We start from the raw sequence: 18,430 nt of genomic DNA, 5'->3' as shown, positions 1-18,430 counted from the left end.
CCTGCAGTGCCCGCTCATTGGATGTATAACTAGGATTCTACATACATTGGCATCTACAGGACCAGTATTTTTGTTGTGAATGGAATTGCAATGTGTGCGCGGTGTTAATTGTACTTCTTGTTCGCTGAAGTGATGCACTTCTAATCGCTCCTCTGTATTTCAAACACTCCTGCTATAGCCCTTAAAGGAGCCATGAAGAGAAAACAAAAGTTTGTTTTATTCGAAAGATTAGGTGTTTCATAGTACCCCAAGCGCTTTCCCGGAAGCAAATGATGCATTATTCACTGAGAAATAAGGCAATTTAAGCCAAAATTTTAAATCTCCCGCTAAAATTGAACATTCCGTGACGTGTACAATGGCGTCATAGAGCCGGTCCATGAAACAGATACTTAGTATGTCGACTCCATATAGCACCCACACGCGGGAGTCGATCGAAACGGCGGCCATTTTAGAAATACTAGTAAAACCTAGTGCACCCGCAGCCCTAGTCATGGAATCGCCTGATCCGGAGAACAAAACTCTCGCCGAGGAGCTCGGGCTTGCATTTAACAACCTCACACCACAAAAACGCTCAATGCTTCTAAGTGCACGAGCGGCAAGAGTTGTGGGATACGCGGTGGACGGGAAAGCGACCATTCCGCGATAGCCAACAGACGAACGCCCAGCCGTCGGCACCGCTGCCTCGTCAGCCCCGTCGCGACGGACGAATATAGACTGGTACGTATGTGCCGTGTTTTGATTACGGTTAATAATAGTTCAATTTCAGTAGCAGTATCACTTATGCCAGTTGGCCGGTGTCGTGTATGGAAAGCCGTTCGCGCGAGCTCTCTGCTTCGACCAGAAAGATACGAGCGTCAATGCGCGGTGTTTACGGCATTTTTTTCCCCAAGGTCAGAGCGATTTGACGAAGTCGGCGACGAGCGCCAGCAGGTCCCAGGAGTGAGCTAACGTAAGGGTCCCTGCCGTAACTGAACAAACTGAAGTTTTCAGTGGTTGTAAACTGGAAACGAGCTCGTAACGACAGCAGCAAGCCAACACCATTCGAAACTTACGCGACGACTGGCACTATCTCGTCGCTTCTTGCTGTTCCGTACTCCCCTCGTTTCTATTTTTACCTTTGCTGGTTGGCGATATGACGGACAACCTCCTGCGAAGGGATTACGATACGAAGCAAAATCGCGGCTGTGCGTGCTGGAACGGTTCGTTGGCCCCGAAGAGCCTCGAACCCGAAAATTCGTCTGCGCGGCGGCGAGATGTCGAGCTCGGCCGGCGCGCTAGTTTCGTACGCATTGGCGCACACGCTTGCGAGTTTGTTCTGACCTTCAACCGTTTACTCCACCGTTCTTTGTCATAAAAAGAATGTGCAGTATGTTTCACGGGCATTTAGCTCGCTATGCAAACTGTAAGCCCTGCCTAACATGCGTTTGCTTCTGCCAGCCTCCGCCAATCGCAGAGCTTAGCCCATGTGACGGCATAGGTTCTGTTGCGGGAAATGAGCTGGTGGGTCGCATGACCATTCCCGTGTTTCCTAATTATGTAGCTTATTTGAGCGAAGTTTGCGTTATAAGTGGTGTCGTTATGGTTCTAACGAGGCAATCTTTCGAATGAACCAAACTTGTGTTTTCTCTTCATGGCTCCTTTAAAGGGCTGCAGTATGTGGCAATAAATAAATAAATAAATAAATAAATAAATAGATACATACATACATACATACATACATACATAAAATAACACCTCACAGTTCACAGACAATACCGTAAAACTGAGAAGCAAATTCACAGAAACGCTAGTCCTCAATTAGGGAAAACTTCACTGCCTGTCATTGCTCTGATTGAGGACATCGCTGTCACTACCTTGTAAATTTTCAGACAACAAATTGCTTCAACTAATGGCACGCTGTGGTCAACATATATCTTTATCTGCATATATTTGTGCCTACAAGCTCACAAAAAGCGCTTTAAATTTAAAACACACATACACACTAAGAAAATTCACAAACCATGGGTAACCGCAGAGTGCATCAAGATATTTCTCAAAGTGGCGTTCTTTTGTACTCAATCTATGAGCGGTTAGCCAGATGTCAAAAAAAAATTCAGAGGTGCGGAATTCTCGAAACTCACGCATTGCGAAATCCAAGGCGGGAGTATCTCAATAACACATTTAACTCTATCGCCCATCATGCATGCTGGTAATGTCGTGAGTTCACTGAGCAAACATTTTAATCCGTCATGAACAACTAACAGGGCTACCTATATTGTACAAAACGATGCACTTCCTAATGGCACCTAATGGTTTCAACTGCTGTTATAGTGTTCTCGTAACCCCGCACAGGGCACCTTGAGTAATCTTGGTGACGGTATTGGTGACACCGAGTACCCCGAGCGCCCAAACATAGCTGTAGTCAACCGTGGCGATGTGTTTATAGGTGGAGGGTGAGAAACCACGAACGGTGGCTGTCGGAGTCGTGGTCAAGCTCCGGTGGATGGGCTCCCTGTTATTTACCAGGCAAGGAGCTCCGAGACCTCTCAAGCTCTCAGGGTAAGGTTTGAGAAGGAAGTACCCCCGTCCCCTGCTTTTATACTATAGCATATGGTATTTTCACCCCCCCCCCCCCCCCCAACGTGATCGGTCCCTGAAAAGGGGCCGCACCGAAGTTTCTTTTCCTCCTTTGCCTTCGATCTCTCTTCCAAAGCCCAATAATATCTCGCGCTTTTTGGTAATGGAATCCCTGGATAAGTCAAAACCCATCACCTATCAGTCTGTCTTTCTGATTTCCAAGTTTTTTGAAAGTTTTATCGGAAAGTCGTACAATTCTAAGAAACTCACAACGGGAGATGTCCTGATTGAAGTAGAAAACAAACAATCCTCTAACCTCCTTAAGCAAACGCGCATGGTCGATGTTGACATCAAGATCACGCCCCATCGCAGCCTTAAAGGAGCCATGAAGAAAAAATGCAAGTTTGTGTTATTCGAAAGATTTCGTGTTTTATAGTGCCCCCAGCGCTTGTCCGAATGCAAACGATGCTTTATTCACTGAGAAATTAATCAATTTAGGTAAAAATTTTGATTTTCCCGCTCAATCGTGCGTTTTCTGGGTCCCAAATGACATCACAGGAACCGACCGCTCTGCAGCCTAGGGTCCCTTGATTCACGCATCCGCCGTACAGGGTGGAGACACGTATGCGCTGGCGCCGCCATTTTGGTCCACTCGCTCGCTGCCGAAACAAGTCATTGTATCAAAACCGCGCTAAAATTATCGCCGCAACGGGGTTAACTGGCGAAGTTTGAATCATCTTATTTGTTTCGCGTTGCTGGGTCTCGTGGGAAACGAGAACGACGTGTTGTGCACGTTGACCCAACTGCAGCGGCACGGGACCGTTCAAAGGGTGTCTCCACCCTGTACGTTGTGCTGGCACTGAGGTACTCGCGCGTTTGTTTACGTTACTGTACCTAGATGGCGCCACCATACCGTGGCGTGTCGTTTTCTGCCTTTTTTTCGTTCTGGGAGAAAATGGTTTCGTGAAACATAGTGCTCGCTCGACAAATATGTTCACGTAAGACACCGTCGCGGCAATCAATCGGCCAGTGTCGTCTGAGACAACCCCAAAGCCCCGCAGTTCTGTGCAGCTAAACAAGCATAGTGCGCGCAGTACCAACAACAGCAGTACGAAGCGGTACTTCTATGTTTACATGTGCTTTCGTAACTTACACTTACCACCATTCTTACGGCTTTAAAAAGAATGTGCCCTAAATTTAAGCGCAAATAGCTCGTTCGGCAAGCTTGTAAGCTCTGCCTAATTCGCGTTTACTTTCGCCGGCCTCCGCCAATCGCAGAACTGGCTCGAATGACATCATAGGTTCTGTTGCGGGAAATGAGCTAGTGGGTCGCATGGCCATTCCCTTTTTTCCTAATTATGTAGCTTATTTGAGCGAAGTTTACGTTAAAAGTGGTGTCAGTATGATTCTGACGAGGCAATCTTTCGAATGAACCAAACTTGTGTTTTCTCTTCATGGCTCCTTTAATAGCTGCCAGGGCATGATCTCTGATCGGGATCTATTAAATGAGACTGAAGCAGATCTTCTCGACGGCCTTCGGGATCAGGGCGTGACAGCAGTGAGGCGAATGACCATACGCCGAGATGACCAAAAAATGGAAACCAAACATATAATCTTAACACTTCCCGAGTCGGTCAACGCAGGTTTCATGAGATATCCGGTCCGACCCTACGTGTCAAACCCACGCCGCTGCTTCAAGTGACATTGGTTTGGGCACGGCACAACCTCTTGCCGTGGTAAACTGATGTGTGTAAAATGTGCAGCACATGATCACTTAACCGACAACTGCGAATCCGAGAGCTTCACCTGTGCGAACTGCCAGGGACCACACGCTGCCTATTCTAGGAGTTGTGAAAAGTTCAAGCAAGAAAAACAAATCATCACTGTAAGAGTCAACGAGAACATCACCTCCCCACAGACGCGAAAGAGGTTCGCCTTTTTCTCTCAGGGGAAGTACGCCAACGCAGCTCGCTGGGGGGGGGGGGGGGGGGGGGGGCGGAGCGGCGTCTGGTTTCGGCAGGGACCCAGTACCGAGAGTCGGGCTTGGTCCACCACCCCCCCCCTCCCCCCTGGGTTGCCCCAGGCAGCCCAACTCGCCTCCGCACCACTCGCTGAGCCAGGAGCGGCTGTGGTGGCAACCACGTCAGTTGGGGATGCTGCTGCACCCACTGTTTCCTTTCCACCGGCCCAAAGCACATGCGAGGGCACGGATAAGATGGAGACGGAAGCTCCCGCGGCAGCTTCCACCCCCGCCGCACCGCCTGTGCCACCAGGAGCGTTCCTGACACCCTCGGCCATCGCGGGTCGAACGAAGGGCTCCGAAAAGGGAGCCAAGTACAGGGGGTCCGGTCCTCTGGATACCACCCCCCCCCCCCCCAGATCTGATGACAAAATGGATGTGGCACCTTTCCTGTCTTCGCAGCGGAAAGAGCGGGTCCTTTCATCCAAACCTCCAGAGAAGGTAAAAAACCTCTTCAAAGAGTGCAAGCCCCGAAAGACCTTACGTAAATAGTCACACTCCAGTAGCTCTGAACACTTCATAATGGAAAGAGAAAATATTTTGCAATGGAACTGCAGGAAGTCATCTCGAAAAATTTGCGCTTCCGCCGGCTTGGTCAAACGGCTTCCCTTCTCATCACAATCGAAGGACCTACCCTACCTCGCCACGTTGTCCTCTGCTCAACAGTGTTCAGAGTATACCCGCCCCGCCCCAACAGTCAGCAATGCCTCCACTGCTTCAGCTTGGAGCACCGGACCCTCACCTACCCTAACCGAAATGTGTTCCTGCGCTGCGCGACATGCGCGACCAAGTTTCCTCCAGACCAGTCACCTTCCGACACTCGTCACGACTGTGAGCCTCGGTGCGTCAACTGTAGCGGCGAACATCCAGCGACGGACCCCAATTGCCCTGCACGCGATGAAACTACGAAGGCACGGCGGAAACGCATGAGGACCATGCGACGGCGGTACATGAAAACCCAAGAGCAACCTCTATTGACTGCTTCAGCCAAAGATTGGTCTGCTTTGCCCACCTCTAATCGGTTTGAACTTCTAGCTTCCTCACGCAGCCGGAGCAAAATGCGGGAGAAGTCCCCCCATGGCTTCAAGAACCGGAACCAGAGCCGCTCCAAAGGGTCCGGGCAACGGGTGGGCCTGAAAGTCAACCACTCCTTGCTACCCCAAAACCTTGGATTTCCTCCACGCCTGGATTCCAGAAAGCACGAGGTTATCGCCAACGTACTGTGTGCCAACAGCCCGGCTCCTCCTCCAACTCGACAGGTGAGCGGCCGAGCAAATCCCTCCTCACCCACATCTACACCCTCCGTCAATCCTCCTGCCGCCAACACTTCACCCCCCCCCCCCACCCCAAACTATGCGCCCAACAACCTCTTCTTTACCTTCCCTTACCCTATAAGTCAACCCCTTGTCCGCCCCTACCTCGTCCTCCCAAGTTATGCAGCCCATTGTTACGCACATCGATATTCAAAACATTGTTCGTGCCGCCTTGGATAAAATCCTCCCCTCCTTGCTTGAACAAGTAGTCTCTTCCATCGTATCTCAAGCTCTATCTCCGGTTCTCGCTGCTCTTTGAGAGCTTACCGCCCGCCTTTCTTCGCTTGAAGACGACCGCCTTCCGCATAAACGCACACCCACCTCGGCCGAACATTACGATTAGATGCAAAATGAATAATACGGCATTGGCTCCAAACCCTCCTCATCTCCGTAAATCCCTCATAGTCTGGCAATAGAATTGTTGTGGGCTCCGAAGAAAGAAAAACCTTCTCCTACAGCACATGGAATTTCCTGGGAAACACCCAGACATCATGGTGATGATGATGGTTGGATGTTTATGGCGCAAGGCCAACTGGGGCAAAGAGCGCCAAAACAATAGTCATATATGAGGGGTGAAACCTTAAACACTAAGAAAGTCAGCAAAAAAAAAGTAAAATCACAAAACGACAATGAGCATGGCTGGTGTATAGGGCCAGGGAGTGATCACGCGTGGTACGAAATGAGGTCTAAAAATTGAACTTCTTCTAAATATTAAAAAACGCACTTGATAGAAAACATGGGATCGTCAGACAGGAAAAACGCTGGGTGCAGTGGGACGTGTAGTCTGAATAGCTGTGGGAAGTGTTTGCGTCGTGTTGTGTGAAGTGCTTTGCATTGAATGAGTATGTGAACTACGGATAGGGCTTCTCCACACCTGCCACACTGGGGTCTTGAAGACCCCGTGAGGAGAAACGAGTGTGTGACGTGTGTGTGCCCTATACGTAGCCTAGCAAGGGCAACTTCTGTGTATCTGTTGCGTGTGTCAGTGGTGTATGGTCCCAAGCGTGGTTTTATAACATGTAACTTGTTATCTGTTTGTTCACTCCAGTGTGCTTGCCATCTGTTGCGAAGTTGGTGTCTGATGTGTGGCTTCATGTCTGTGTATGGCACTGTTGCTATGTCCATTGTATTCAAGAGTGTAGCTGCAGTGGCCATTCGATCTGCGGTTTCGTTCCCGGCAATTCCAGAGTGCCCTGGAACCCAACAGAAAGTTATTTGAAGGTTTGATGCATATGCAGACATGATAGCCTTAAAAACATGATTGATGACAAAGTTTTTAGAATGCTTTCCTGATGCAAGTGCTTGTACAACGCTAAGAGAGTCCGTGTACACGATGGATTTTAGGATTTGATGTTGGACTATGTGATTTATTACCATTAAAATACCGTATGCTTCCGCTGTGAATATACTGCTACAAAGGTTCATTGTTTTACTGACGTGAAAGTTTGGCCCATGCGCAGCACAAGCCACAGCAGTTGCAGTCTTGGACGCATCACTGTAAAACTCTTCACAGCGGTACTTATGCTGCACAAACAAGAAATGCTGCAGAATCGCAATCCTTGGTGACCTTTTCTTGCTAAACTGCATAAAAGACATGTCACATGACACAGGGCGGAGATGCCATGGTGGAATTGAATCAATGATGGGCGTCTTGTGAATGCCTGAAAACGAGACTTCTAGCTCAGAAGCTTCGTCTCGCACTGTTAGAGGAAACGGCATGGAGATTGATGGACGATTTAAAAAGAGTTGCTGTGAGGATGCATCATTAATGGTCGGAGTAAAAGGATGATTTGTCATAGACATGATTTTTGAGGCATATAAAACGTCAATGTACACCCTCTGGTGATCTAGGGACCATTTATTGCATTCTACATAGAGACTTTGGACAGGGCTAGTGCGAAAAGCACCGCATGCGAGGCGTAGCCCTAAATGCAGCACCGGGTCCAGCATTTTTAGTGCCGTTTTTGTTGCGCACCCATATACAACACTGCCGTAGTCCAAGCGGGATCCCACTAGGGTGCTATAAACCCGCAGAAGGAGTTGCCTGTCTGCACCATACGACTGGTGGTAGAGAACTTTGAGAATATTCATAGTTTTTAGGCATTTTTGCTTAAGATGTTTCAAGTGTGGAACAAATGTTAGCTTGTTATCGAATATTATGCCTAAAAACTTGCGCTCCTTTTTAAAAGGAATTGAAACGCCATTCAGAGTAATATCTGGGTCCGGATGGATCCCGCGCTTTTTGGAGAACACAACACAAGAACTTTTTTGTGGATTGAGTTTAAAACCATTCTTGTCTGCCCAGCTGGCAAGTTTTTTAACACCATGCTGGACCTGACGTTCACAGATTGACATATTACAAGATTTAAAAGATATCTGTACGTCGTCTACATACATAGAGTAAGAAATGGTAGGTGGCAATGCCTTACCAAGAGAGTTCATTTTAATTATAAAAAGAGTACAGCTTAGACCTCCACCTTGCGGCACGCCGTTTTCTTGCACATGAATCCTTGACAGTGCGTTACCAACTCTCACGCGAAAAGTTCTTTCGGACAGATAACTAGCAAGAGTGTTGAGCATATGGCCCGAAACACCGAAAGACTTCAGGTCACTGAGGGTACCGTAGCCGTAAGCGGTGTCGTAGGCCTTCTCGAGGTCGAAAAACACAGTTACGCAATACTGTTCATGCACGAAGGCATCCTTAATATACGATTCAAGAGCTACGAGTTGGTCATTCGTGGATCGCCCCGCCCTGAAGCCTGCCTGGCAGCTCTCGAGAAGACCGTTGTACTCAAGGAAGTACACGAGCCTGCGATTTATCATCGTCTCGAGAAGCTTGCACAGGCAGCTCGTCAAGGCTATAGGACGGTAACTTGAGGGGGACGACGGGTCGTTTCCCTCCTTCAAGAAAGCCACTACTATGGCCTCCTTCCAAGAGTGTGGGATGTGCCCCGAAAGCCATATTTTATTATATAGATTTAGAAGTGCTTCAAGTGTGTCTGCGTGTAGGTGTTGTATCATTGTATATGTGATGTTGTCTGGGCCTGGAGCTGAGGGTTTACACGTGCTCAAAGCAGCCCTCAGCTCATGCAGTGAAAACTTTGAGTTATAAGAAGATGTTGACCTATTGCTATCTAGTATAGGCTTCTTTTCGGTCGTTTGTTTGTGTTTCATGAAAGTGTTTGTGTAGTGTGCTGAACTGGACACGTGTTGGAAGTGTCGTGCGAGTGTGTCAGCCTGGTCTTCGAGTGTGTCTCCTGTTGTGCTGACCAGGGGCAGGCTGTGTGTCTGTTGTCCTTTGAGTTTGCGTATACGTGTCCATACTTTTCGTGTGTCTGTGTAGGAGTTAATTGATGTTATGAATGTACGCCAACTCTCTCGTTTTGCCTCACTGCGCACACGTTTTCCGAACGCCTTGGCCCGTTTGAACAAAATGAGGTTACCCGACGTGGGGTATCGACGTAGGATACCACACGCCTTGTTCTGGGCCTCTCGCGCTCGCCTACAGGCCTCATTCCACCACGGCCTCCTCTGGTTGCGCGGGGCACCAGAGGAGGTGGGAATGGACTTTTCGGCGGCGTCGAGGATGTGCGCCGTGAGCAGTTGGGTAGCTTCTTCAACCTGTAGGTGTCCAATGGATGTGTGGTGTAGTTTGGATGTCTCTGTAAATGTATTCCAGTTAGCTCTTGCTTCATTGAACCTGTTTTGGGAAGATGGGCTGCATGGGCCTTTACCTATATATGTTAGTGAGGTGGGGAAGTGGTCACTACCGTATGGGTCAGTGCCCACACCCCACTCGAGAAGAGGAAAGAGAACTGCGGAGCCAATCGCCAAGTCAAGATATGAGTATGTGTTGTGTCCTATGTTATGGTATGTAGGCTGTTTATTGTTGAAAAGGCATGCTCGTGAAGATGTAAGGAATTTCTCTATCAGGCGACCTCGGGCATCCGTGCGAGAAGAGCCCCAAAGAAAGTTGTGAGCATTAAGGTCGCCTGTAAGGATGTATGGTTCGGGCAGCTGGTCAACCAGCGCCCCGAAGTCAGAGCTTGAAAGTGCAACATCAGGATGAATGTATATGGAGCATAACGTTATCAACCCAGACATCATAGTTGTTCAAGAAGCTGGAGGGTCATTCCCATGGCTACCAATTGTTTTCGCAACCTAGTATCACCCATTGTCGCCGAGGCATCGTAGACACCAGCGCCACACCTACCATGACACTTACCTACGTGCGTAAATACCTCCCTACCACCCAAAATGACACCACGCATATTAATACACCCTCGCACAAATATGTCAGCACCATTACTCTGGTAGGCGACCATCGACTCACGGTCATCAATGTGTACTGGAGCCCCAACCAACCTTCAGCACCTTTGCCTCCGCTACACACCCTTATCCCTACTGCGAGTGCTCGTGATACTGTCCTCCTGCTTGGTGACTTGTACTGTCCTCATACTACGTGGGGTTACGATCGCATGGTACCACTCGGCCGTAAATTGGCAAATTTTGTTGACAGTCATCAATTCACACCCCTCACCGAATCATCTGCCCCTACACGACTGGGGACAGTTCGGGAGTCGGACACCGCCCCAGATCTCGCATGGATCCGAGGACCTCTCAGAGCAACATAGAAGAATACTGAAGAAACTCTAGGATGCGATCATTACATTCTCGAAATGCATGTCCATTTTAGTTCCCGCATCCGTCAAGCCAGCACGAACTTTCATCGTGCAAAACTCGTCAACTGCTAGAGCCAGACGCTAGACGTCAACTGCCAGACGCTAGAGCAGCTTTGGACGCCACTGACGCGCGTAATCTGCCCATAGGCATAGTGAGTACTCTGATACATTCAACGATTTGTCGACACAGTAAAAAGATCGCCCGCACCGAAGACCATCCACATGTTGACAGCCACCTCCTGTCATTATGGGACAAACATTGCACGTTATTCAAACGCTGCCGCCTAAACAAACGCAATGTGACTCTCCACTCAAGAGTCGTAGCACTAGAGCAGGAATGCCGGGAATACGCCGAAAAACTGGCCACAAAGCATTGGCTTGACTTTTGCAATGCCATGAATGGCCATCTTCACATCTCCCCTGGCTGGAACGTATTCAGATCTCTCCTTGGAGAGAGAAAACCTCGACACACCCTTCGAAAACTACTATTGGCACAGCACCTCGATCAACCCGCCCTCATAGAAGAAATTCGAAACACTTTCTACCCACCATGCACCCATCGAATACTCATATATCTGATCAACGAGAAGATATGGATACCGGAATGAACTCTGAATTTTCCATGGCAGAACTCCGGAAGTCTCTATTTCAGCTAAACCGATGCACAGCCCCTGGACCAGATGGCGTAACGTATAAAATGCTCCGTAACTTTCCTGACTCTAAATTAGAAGAGCTTCTGACGCATATCAATCGGGTGTGGCCTTCTGGAAGTCTGCCGCCAGAATGGAAAGAGGCCCAGTTACCCTTATCCCCAAACCCGGCAAACCAGCAACTTTAACGACGAACCTCCGCCCTATATCGATGACCTCCTGTATTGGAAAATTAATGAAAAAAATGGTTCTCACTCGCCTCGAATGGCATCTAGAGGCCGGAAACTTTGAAATATTTGGAAAATGAGACAGAGCACGTAATCACCCGTATAAATTGTTACCTTTGGCTCTTTGTGTTGTCTTGTTTTATTTTAATTGGCCAGATTTAGGGGAAAACAGCAAGGCGGAGTAAGTTTCTGGGAAGAAAAATTTGACATCCACCTCAATGCAGCAATCAAATTTTCCTTCGCTTGTTTTGTTTTATTTACTTTTGTGGTCCTTCAGGTGTCCCCTCCCCCCGTACTGAAATCCTGAGTACTCAGCTGTTGTGGGCAGTGTGTCGGAACGGAACGAAAATGAAAAACGAAAAAAACTCCCAAGCATTTCCCCGAGGGTGAACATGGTTAAGTGCGAATGCACGGGGTGATGCTATGAGGGGGAGTAAAGTTAAAATCCGTTGGCATTCGCCCGTGAGCGCGCGCGAGCCGACCCACGGAGGTCTGGCAGTTTATCGCTGCATATATAGGGGGGTACGCCGCGCCGAGCGCGCCGAGCCAGGTGGCTGAGAGAGGAGGCGAGCGCTGTTCCGGCGTCCAGCAGTAAGCACGCAGCGTTGAAGCAACAAAAAGAAGAGCCTTTATTTGTGGTAGCGTGCCGGTATATATAGCGTGAGGCAGCTGCATTATCTCAGCCAAGCGGTACAGAAACAGTGATAAGCGAAAGGCGCAGATACAAAAAGGCGCATGCGCAGTTAACACGATACATCTCCCTCCGTATGACAGTTAGAACTTTGACAGCAATATACACGTCACTTGGTTGAAGTTCTCGTCGTAACCAAGGCGGCTAGGTTTTCGCCTTTGCCGGGTGGACTTCCTTGGTTGGTGTTCTAGCGTTGGGGTTGCCGTCGTCGACTCCGGCAAACTTCCTGTTGACGCAGGTTGTACCGTTGACGGCGACCATGAATTTTCCTGGAACATGTCTTCGTCGGGGGATGAGTCTTCCGCTTCGTCCCTCTGGAAAGATTCACGTGTGGCGAGAAGGTGTTGCCGGTTCCGTCGAAGCACCCGACTGTCTTCTGTAAAGACGCGATAAGACCTCGGCGCCACCTTATCCAAAACACGAGCCTTGCGATCCCATGTATCCCCACGAACTCTTACGACTGCATCTTTGTTGAGTTCTGGCAAAGGTTTCCCTCTCGACGACTTCGGTTGGCACGACTGACGCCTGAAGTCCTGGCGTCCAGAGCAGGGTCTGAATTCGGGCAGCCGATTGCGCAATTTCCTGCCCTGCAGCAATTCACCTGGAGATCGGCCTTCGTCCAGTGGCGTCGAGCGATAGCTGAGTAGACCAAGCCAGAAGTCCTCCTTCCTTTCACCAGTCTTCTTCATGATCCTTTTGACAATTTGAACTCCTTTTTCTGCGAGCCCGTTCGACCGCGGGAATCTTGGACTGGAAGTCACGTGCGTGAAGTCATATCTGGAGGCAAACAAAGAGAATTCATGGGATGCGAACTGGGGACCGTTATCAGTGCAGACTTCTAAGGGAATTCCATATCTAGAAAAGATTGAGCTAAGTTTATTTATGACGGTGCCCGTCGTTGTGTCCGGCAGCTTTTCGACTTCAGGAAAGTTCGAAAACGCATCAAACACGCACAGGTAGGAGCTCCCGGCGTACATAAAGATGTCAACGCCAATTCTGTACCAGGCATGCTCTGGGGTTGGCCTGAGCACTACCGGTTCACTTTGTTGCCTGTACGCGTACTTTTGGCAAACAGCGCAGCTTTTCACTAGATTTTCGATGTCTCCATTCAGACCGGGCCAGAATACCAGTCGACGGGCCCTTGCTTTGCACTTATTTATGCCTAAATGACCTTCATGAATACGACCCAGTATTTCAGCTCTCATAGCCTTAGGGATGATGACCTTTGTTCCTCTCAGGACAATCCCTTGAACTTCGGTCAACTCTGAGCTGAATGGTTTCAAGCAGCCTTGTAGTTCTTCGCCGTTTCTTATGCAGCGCAGCACAGTTCGTAAATCTGGGTCAGCAGCTGTTGCTTCAGCTAGACGAGCAAACATTTTCTTGCTTACAAGGTCTGAAGACACGCTCACTGCGTGAACGTCAACATCCTCCGTGAAGTCATCCATAGTGCCCGGTGCCACTGGCGACGATCTAGATAACATATCAGCCAGGAACAGCTGTTTACCTGGGACAAAGTGAAGAACATAATCGAATCTGAGCAAGCGCAGAAAAAACCGCTGAAGTCGTGGCGGCATGTCACCAATTGCCTTCGAAGCAATTGCTATCAGCGGTCTGTGGTCCGTCTCAATGACGAATTTGCGGCCGTATACGAAGTGAAAAAACTTCTCGCTCCCAAAAGTGATCGCCATTGCCTCTTTTTCGATTTGTGCGTATCGTTGCTCTGTCTCGGTCATGGTGCGGGACGCGTAGGCTACCGGCCGCCAATTGTCATCATAACGCTGAAGGAGAGCCGCACCGATGCCGTTTTTCGAAGCATCTGCGACGACCTTTGTTTCCCTAGGAGGATCGAAAATGGCTAGCAACGGTGCACTGCTCAGTAAAGCGCAAACAGACTTCCATTCGCGGGCATGGTTCTCAGACCATTCGAAGATGGTGTCTTTCTTAAGGAGGCTTCGCAGGAGCGTCGTTCTTTGCGCCGCCAGATGCGGTATGTATTTACCAAAATAATTGACCACCCCTAGCAGTCTGTGGACGCCGGCTTTGTCAACTGGTTGCGGCATCTCGCTTAATGGTGTTGTCATTGCGGGGTTAGGTCTGATGCCGTCTCGGCTTATCACGTCGCCCAAGAAGTCGATTTCGGTGACCCCGAATTTGCACTTAGCAGCATTGAGAGTTAGGCCGGCGCTCTTGGCCAACTGCAAGGCTGTGCGGAGGCGGGCGTCGTGCTCTTCCCTCGTGCTACCCCATATCAATATATCGTCGATATATATTCGCACTCCGGGGACCTGGTCGAATATTTCATTCATGGTTTTTTGAAAAACCTCAGGTGCCGAAGCTATCCCAAAAGGTAGCCTTAGGAAACGGTAGCGCCCAAACGGCGTTCCAATCGTGCACACCTTCGAAGTAGCCTCATCTAGAGGAATTTGATGAAAGCCCGAGTGCGCGTCGAGGCGAGAGAAAAACTTGGCACCGGCCAGCTCAGCCTCAATGTCCTCTCTTTTTGGCATTTGATAGTGCTCTCGTTTTAAGCACTCATTAATGCGCCTGGGGTCAATGCAGACACGCAGTTTACCATCTTTTTTCCTCGCGGCGACAAAGGGGCTCACCCAATCCGTCGGTTCGCTGACTTTGACCACGATGCCTTCATGCTCCGTGCGGTCCAGTTCCTCTCGCAAGGGCTGCAGGAGCGCCTGGGGCACCCGTCGTACCGGTTGGACCACCGGTGTTGTATCCTCCCGCAGAACCATGTGGTACTGGCGTGTTAGACAGCCGATGCCCTGAAACAACTCGGGAAATTCTGTCATCACTTGGATGGTGCTGCTTGTATTCACTACGTCGACAGTACGAGAGACCAGTCCTAAAGCTTCGCTCGCTGACAGCCCCAGGATGGCCTGGGTGCTCTTCTTAACATTGAAGAAGTCGAAGTAACCGGTGTGGCCGTTCGCGACAACTTGTAACGTAGTAACACCGATATGCTTGATAGCGTCGCCACTGTATGAGCGCAGAACAGAGGAGCTTTCCCTTAACCTGGACTTCGATTTTAGGCTTTGAAACACAAACTGAGGCAACAAGTTGGCTTGTGAGCCTGTGTCAACTTTAAGAGACACTTGTTTGGAAGCCACTGTTGCGTTGATCAGCCAATCAGCTTTGCTGCCAACGTTGACATCGAGGATGTCAAAGTCATCTTGCTCGTCCCGTACTTCACTGACTTGAGGCCCTTTCTTGCAGCAGGAAGCAAAGTGGTTAGCGCCCCGGCACAGAAAACAAGTTTTGCCAAAGGCTGGGCATTTTCCACGCTCGTGTGAACGATGGCACCGGGAACACCTGAATTGTCTACGTGCCTTAATATGTGCAATTGCTTTCTCGGGTTCCACCCTACATTCCTCGGCACATTCGGAACATTGTTCACACGCTGCACATTTGGCCTGCTGGCGCATCTTGATCGGCGCTACTTCCTTCACTGTACCAGCCCAGGCATTATTTTGCTCAGCGCACACTTCGTCTGCCTTACAAATGTCTTCCGCTTTTTGTAGCGTGAGGTCTTTAACTTTGAGCATTTTCTCGCGCAATTTCGGATTAACTGTTCCAAAAACAATCTGGTCCCTGACCATGGAGTCACTCAAGGTTTCGAAATTGCAGCTTCGTGCAAGCCGCCTTAAAGGGACAGACAACCGATTTTTGTCGAGTATATATTCTCTATCCCAAATGAAAGGGCATCACTTAAAACACCTTGACGAGAAACGGTTTTGCTGATAACGCTCTAGAACTTTTTAAATCAAATTTTTGATCTACGAGCCGTATGTGTCCCTCCCAAAACTAATGCTGGCAACCATGACATAGAGTAGCTCGGCAACATACTTTTGTCTGTATGCGAAATAAAAAACGATATTTAAAAACTTGTTCCCAGCTAAAAAACTTTGAATCGCAGGCTTTCCTGTTCCTTTATGTGTTTTTTTACTGCAAGGGTCTATTTTGCACGAATGCGCCATCTGTTGTGATAAACGATAGGTAGAATCTGGCTTCACGTTGTGGAGGCGGGAAGTTCGATTCTCCCCGGGCGCGACGTTTTTTTTTTTTTTTTTAAGCTGCCGTTGGCGTATTTGGAGACTGAAATCAAATATTTTTGGCAGAACAAACGCCCCTGACTCAAACAGAATCGTCAAAGCTCCTTCGCTGGGTCTGTTTACTGAACGCTGCCCTTGATTCTGGGCATGGTGGCTCAGTTAGCCACACTGAGAGCAACCCAGCGGCAGCGGGCGGCGTGTCTTTAGAATTTTCAAAGTAATGTTTAGAAATACATATATTATTTAAGCTTGCACAAACACTTGTCTTAAAAGGTTTTTAATACGTAAATAAACGTTTCAGCAGTTACAGTAGCTGCTAGGTTTGCAGGTCACGTGACAGGGACACATATTGTAGTGTCAAGTTTCGACACTACGAACCGCCACACTTCCGATTTCAGGAAGTTTGCTGCCAAATTAAAATTATTTCCGCCAGTTTGTTTTAAAATTGCTTGTGGTTACGCGGCTATATAAAACGCTGGCTTTCATATGAGCTAGAGAACATACACGCGACAAAAATCGGTTGTCTGTCCCTTTAAGTCCCGGGCGAAATGCTCAAAGGGTTCCCCCTCCGCTTGCGTTCTTGAGCGGAAAACATAACGCTCGTATACTTCGTTCTGCTGCTGTGGACAGTACGCCTCAAATTTGCTCGTAACAGTTGCGTAATCTTCCTTGCTTTCGTTCTCCAAGAAGGCAAAGTTGTTGAATACCTCTAGGGCGTCCTCTCCGGCAACGCTGAGCAGGAGTGCGGTCTTGGCTGCCTCCGACCTCGGTTCTTTCGACGGCTCCGTTGCCTGCAGGAACAGCTCGAACCTCTGCTTGAAAAGGCTCCAGTTCTTTGCTGTACTTCCCGAGAGCACCAATGGCTGCGGTGGCTTCAGTAGTTCCATCATGAAGGTGCACGGCGACGCCCCTCTGCCTGTTGTCACTGCGTTGGCGAACGTAATCCCACTTCTGACACCATGTTCCGGCGTCCAGCAGTAAGCACGCAGCGTTGAAGCAACAAAAAGAAGAGCCTTTATTTGTGGTAGCGTGCCGGTATATATAGCGTGAGGCAGCTGCATTATCTCAGCCAAGCGGTACAGAAACAGTGATAAGCGAAAGGCGCAGATACAAAAAGGCGCATGCGCAGTTAACACGATACAAGCGCAAGGGGAGAGGGACAGCGGCGCACGGCAGCTGCAGCCGAGCGAGGGGAGAGGAGAGAGTGTGACGTCACGGTGGAGAGAGAGGCGCGCGGCAGCTGCTGGGGAGAGGAGGCGCGCTGTGACGTCATACCATGACGTCACGGCGCGAGGAGCGGTGCGGGGAGCGGCGCGCACCCGCGCAGCCACGGCGAGGAGGCGGAGCGAGCGCGGTCACGTGGTGAAGTGACGTCACTGCGCCGTTGCTACCGACGCTCCTCTCCGCTCCACGCCGTTGCTAGGAAGAGGAGGACTGCGGACGCCGCCGCCGCCGCCGCCGCCGGCGGCGGGGGAAGGTTTGGGGTCGCTTATAAAGTGCATTCGCACTTAAAAAACGATATTTTTGACCGGAACGAAAACGTAACCGAAACGTTATATGTTATTTCGTTCCGGAGTGAAACCGAAATATTTTTAATGGTTTTCCGTTCACGGGAAATGTCTGCACGGTCCCAAGAAATGCACGGTCAAGGTAACGTTGTCGCCCTTTGTACGTCCACATCGCGTCGCTAGCACCATCATGTTGAATTCCGGCAGTATCATTTGCCTTGTCAACAGTGCGGTGGATTGGTGTCTGCACCATTGACAGCTTGCAAAATAGTTACTGCGCATGCGCGAGCAAGTTTATTTTCCACCAGATAGCTTCGACCATAGATTAGCAGGCAAACTACTTTTTTTCCATTCACCACTACTGCCTGCCTTTTTAAATGCAGAGCATTTCTTAGCCTCGCCTCTTCCTGCGTCGGACGGTGTCCACAGCTCCGCGTCCGCAGCAGGTGCGCGCATGCGTCGTAGTCAGCCCGTTCGCTCGTCACCCCCGGAACGCTCCGTCGCGGTCTCGGCCACGGCCGGGCTGGAGGAGCGGCGGGCGCGCACTTTCATATGAAAGTGCGTGCTCGCCGCTCCTCCAGTCCGGTCGTGTCTCGGCGTAACAGGTGCGTGATAGCAGCGCGGTGGGGCGTAGAAGAGCGCGCGCTGCTTGCGCATGCGCGCTCTCCCCTCCGTACTGCTCTCCCTCTACTGCGCGCGCTGCAAATATAAAGCCGCTA

General features: G+C 49.7%; 1 long non-coding RNA gene across 2 annotated transcripts; it reads right to left on the bottom strand.

Moving 5' to 3' along the window:
* Positions 1-12,053: 12,053 nt before the first annotated feature.
* Positions 12,054-17,236, bottom strand: LOC144138286 (uncharacterized). Of its 2 annotated transcripts, none has more exons than XR_013315865.1 (2): positions 16,911-17,236; positions 12,054-12,916 (listed from the first exon to the last, which is right to left on the bottom strand). It is a non-coding gene; the product is annotated as an uncharacterized LOC144138286 (long non-coding RNA). The 2 variants fall into 2 exon arrangements; XR_013315866.1 differs by lacking the exon at positions 16,911-17,236 and adding an exon at positions 14,746-15,757.
* Positions 17,237-18,430: the final 1,194 nt, after the last annotated feature.

Source organism: Haemaphysalis longicornis, unplaced genomic scaffold, assembly GCF_048455015.1.
Source record: "Haemaphysalis longicornis isolate Haplotype H1 unplaced genomic scaffold, Haemaphysalis longicornis Haplotype H1 scaffold_1, whole genome shotgun sequence".
Classification (NCBI taxonomy): domain Eukaryota; kingdom Metazoa; phylum Arthropoda; class Arachnida; order Ixodida; family Ixodidae; genus Haemaphysalis; species Haemaphysalis longicornis.
The sequence above is the reverse complement of the archived record's forward strand: the minus strand, read 5'-3'. Positions and strand labels throughout refer to the sequence as shown.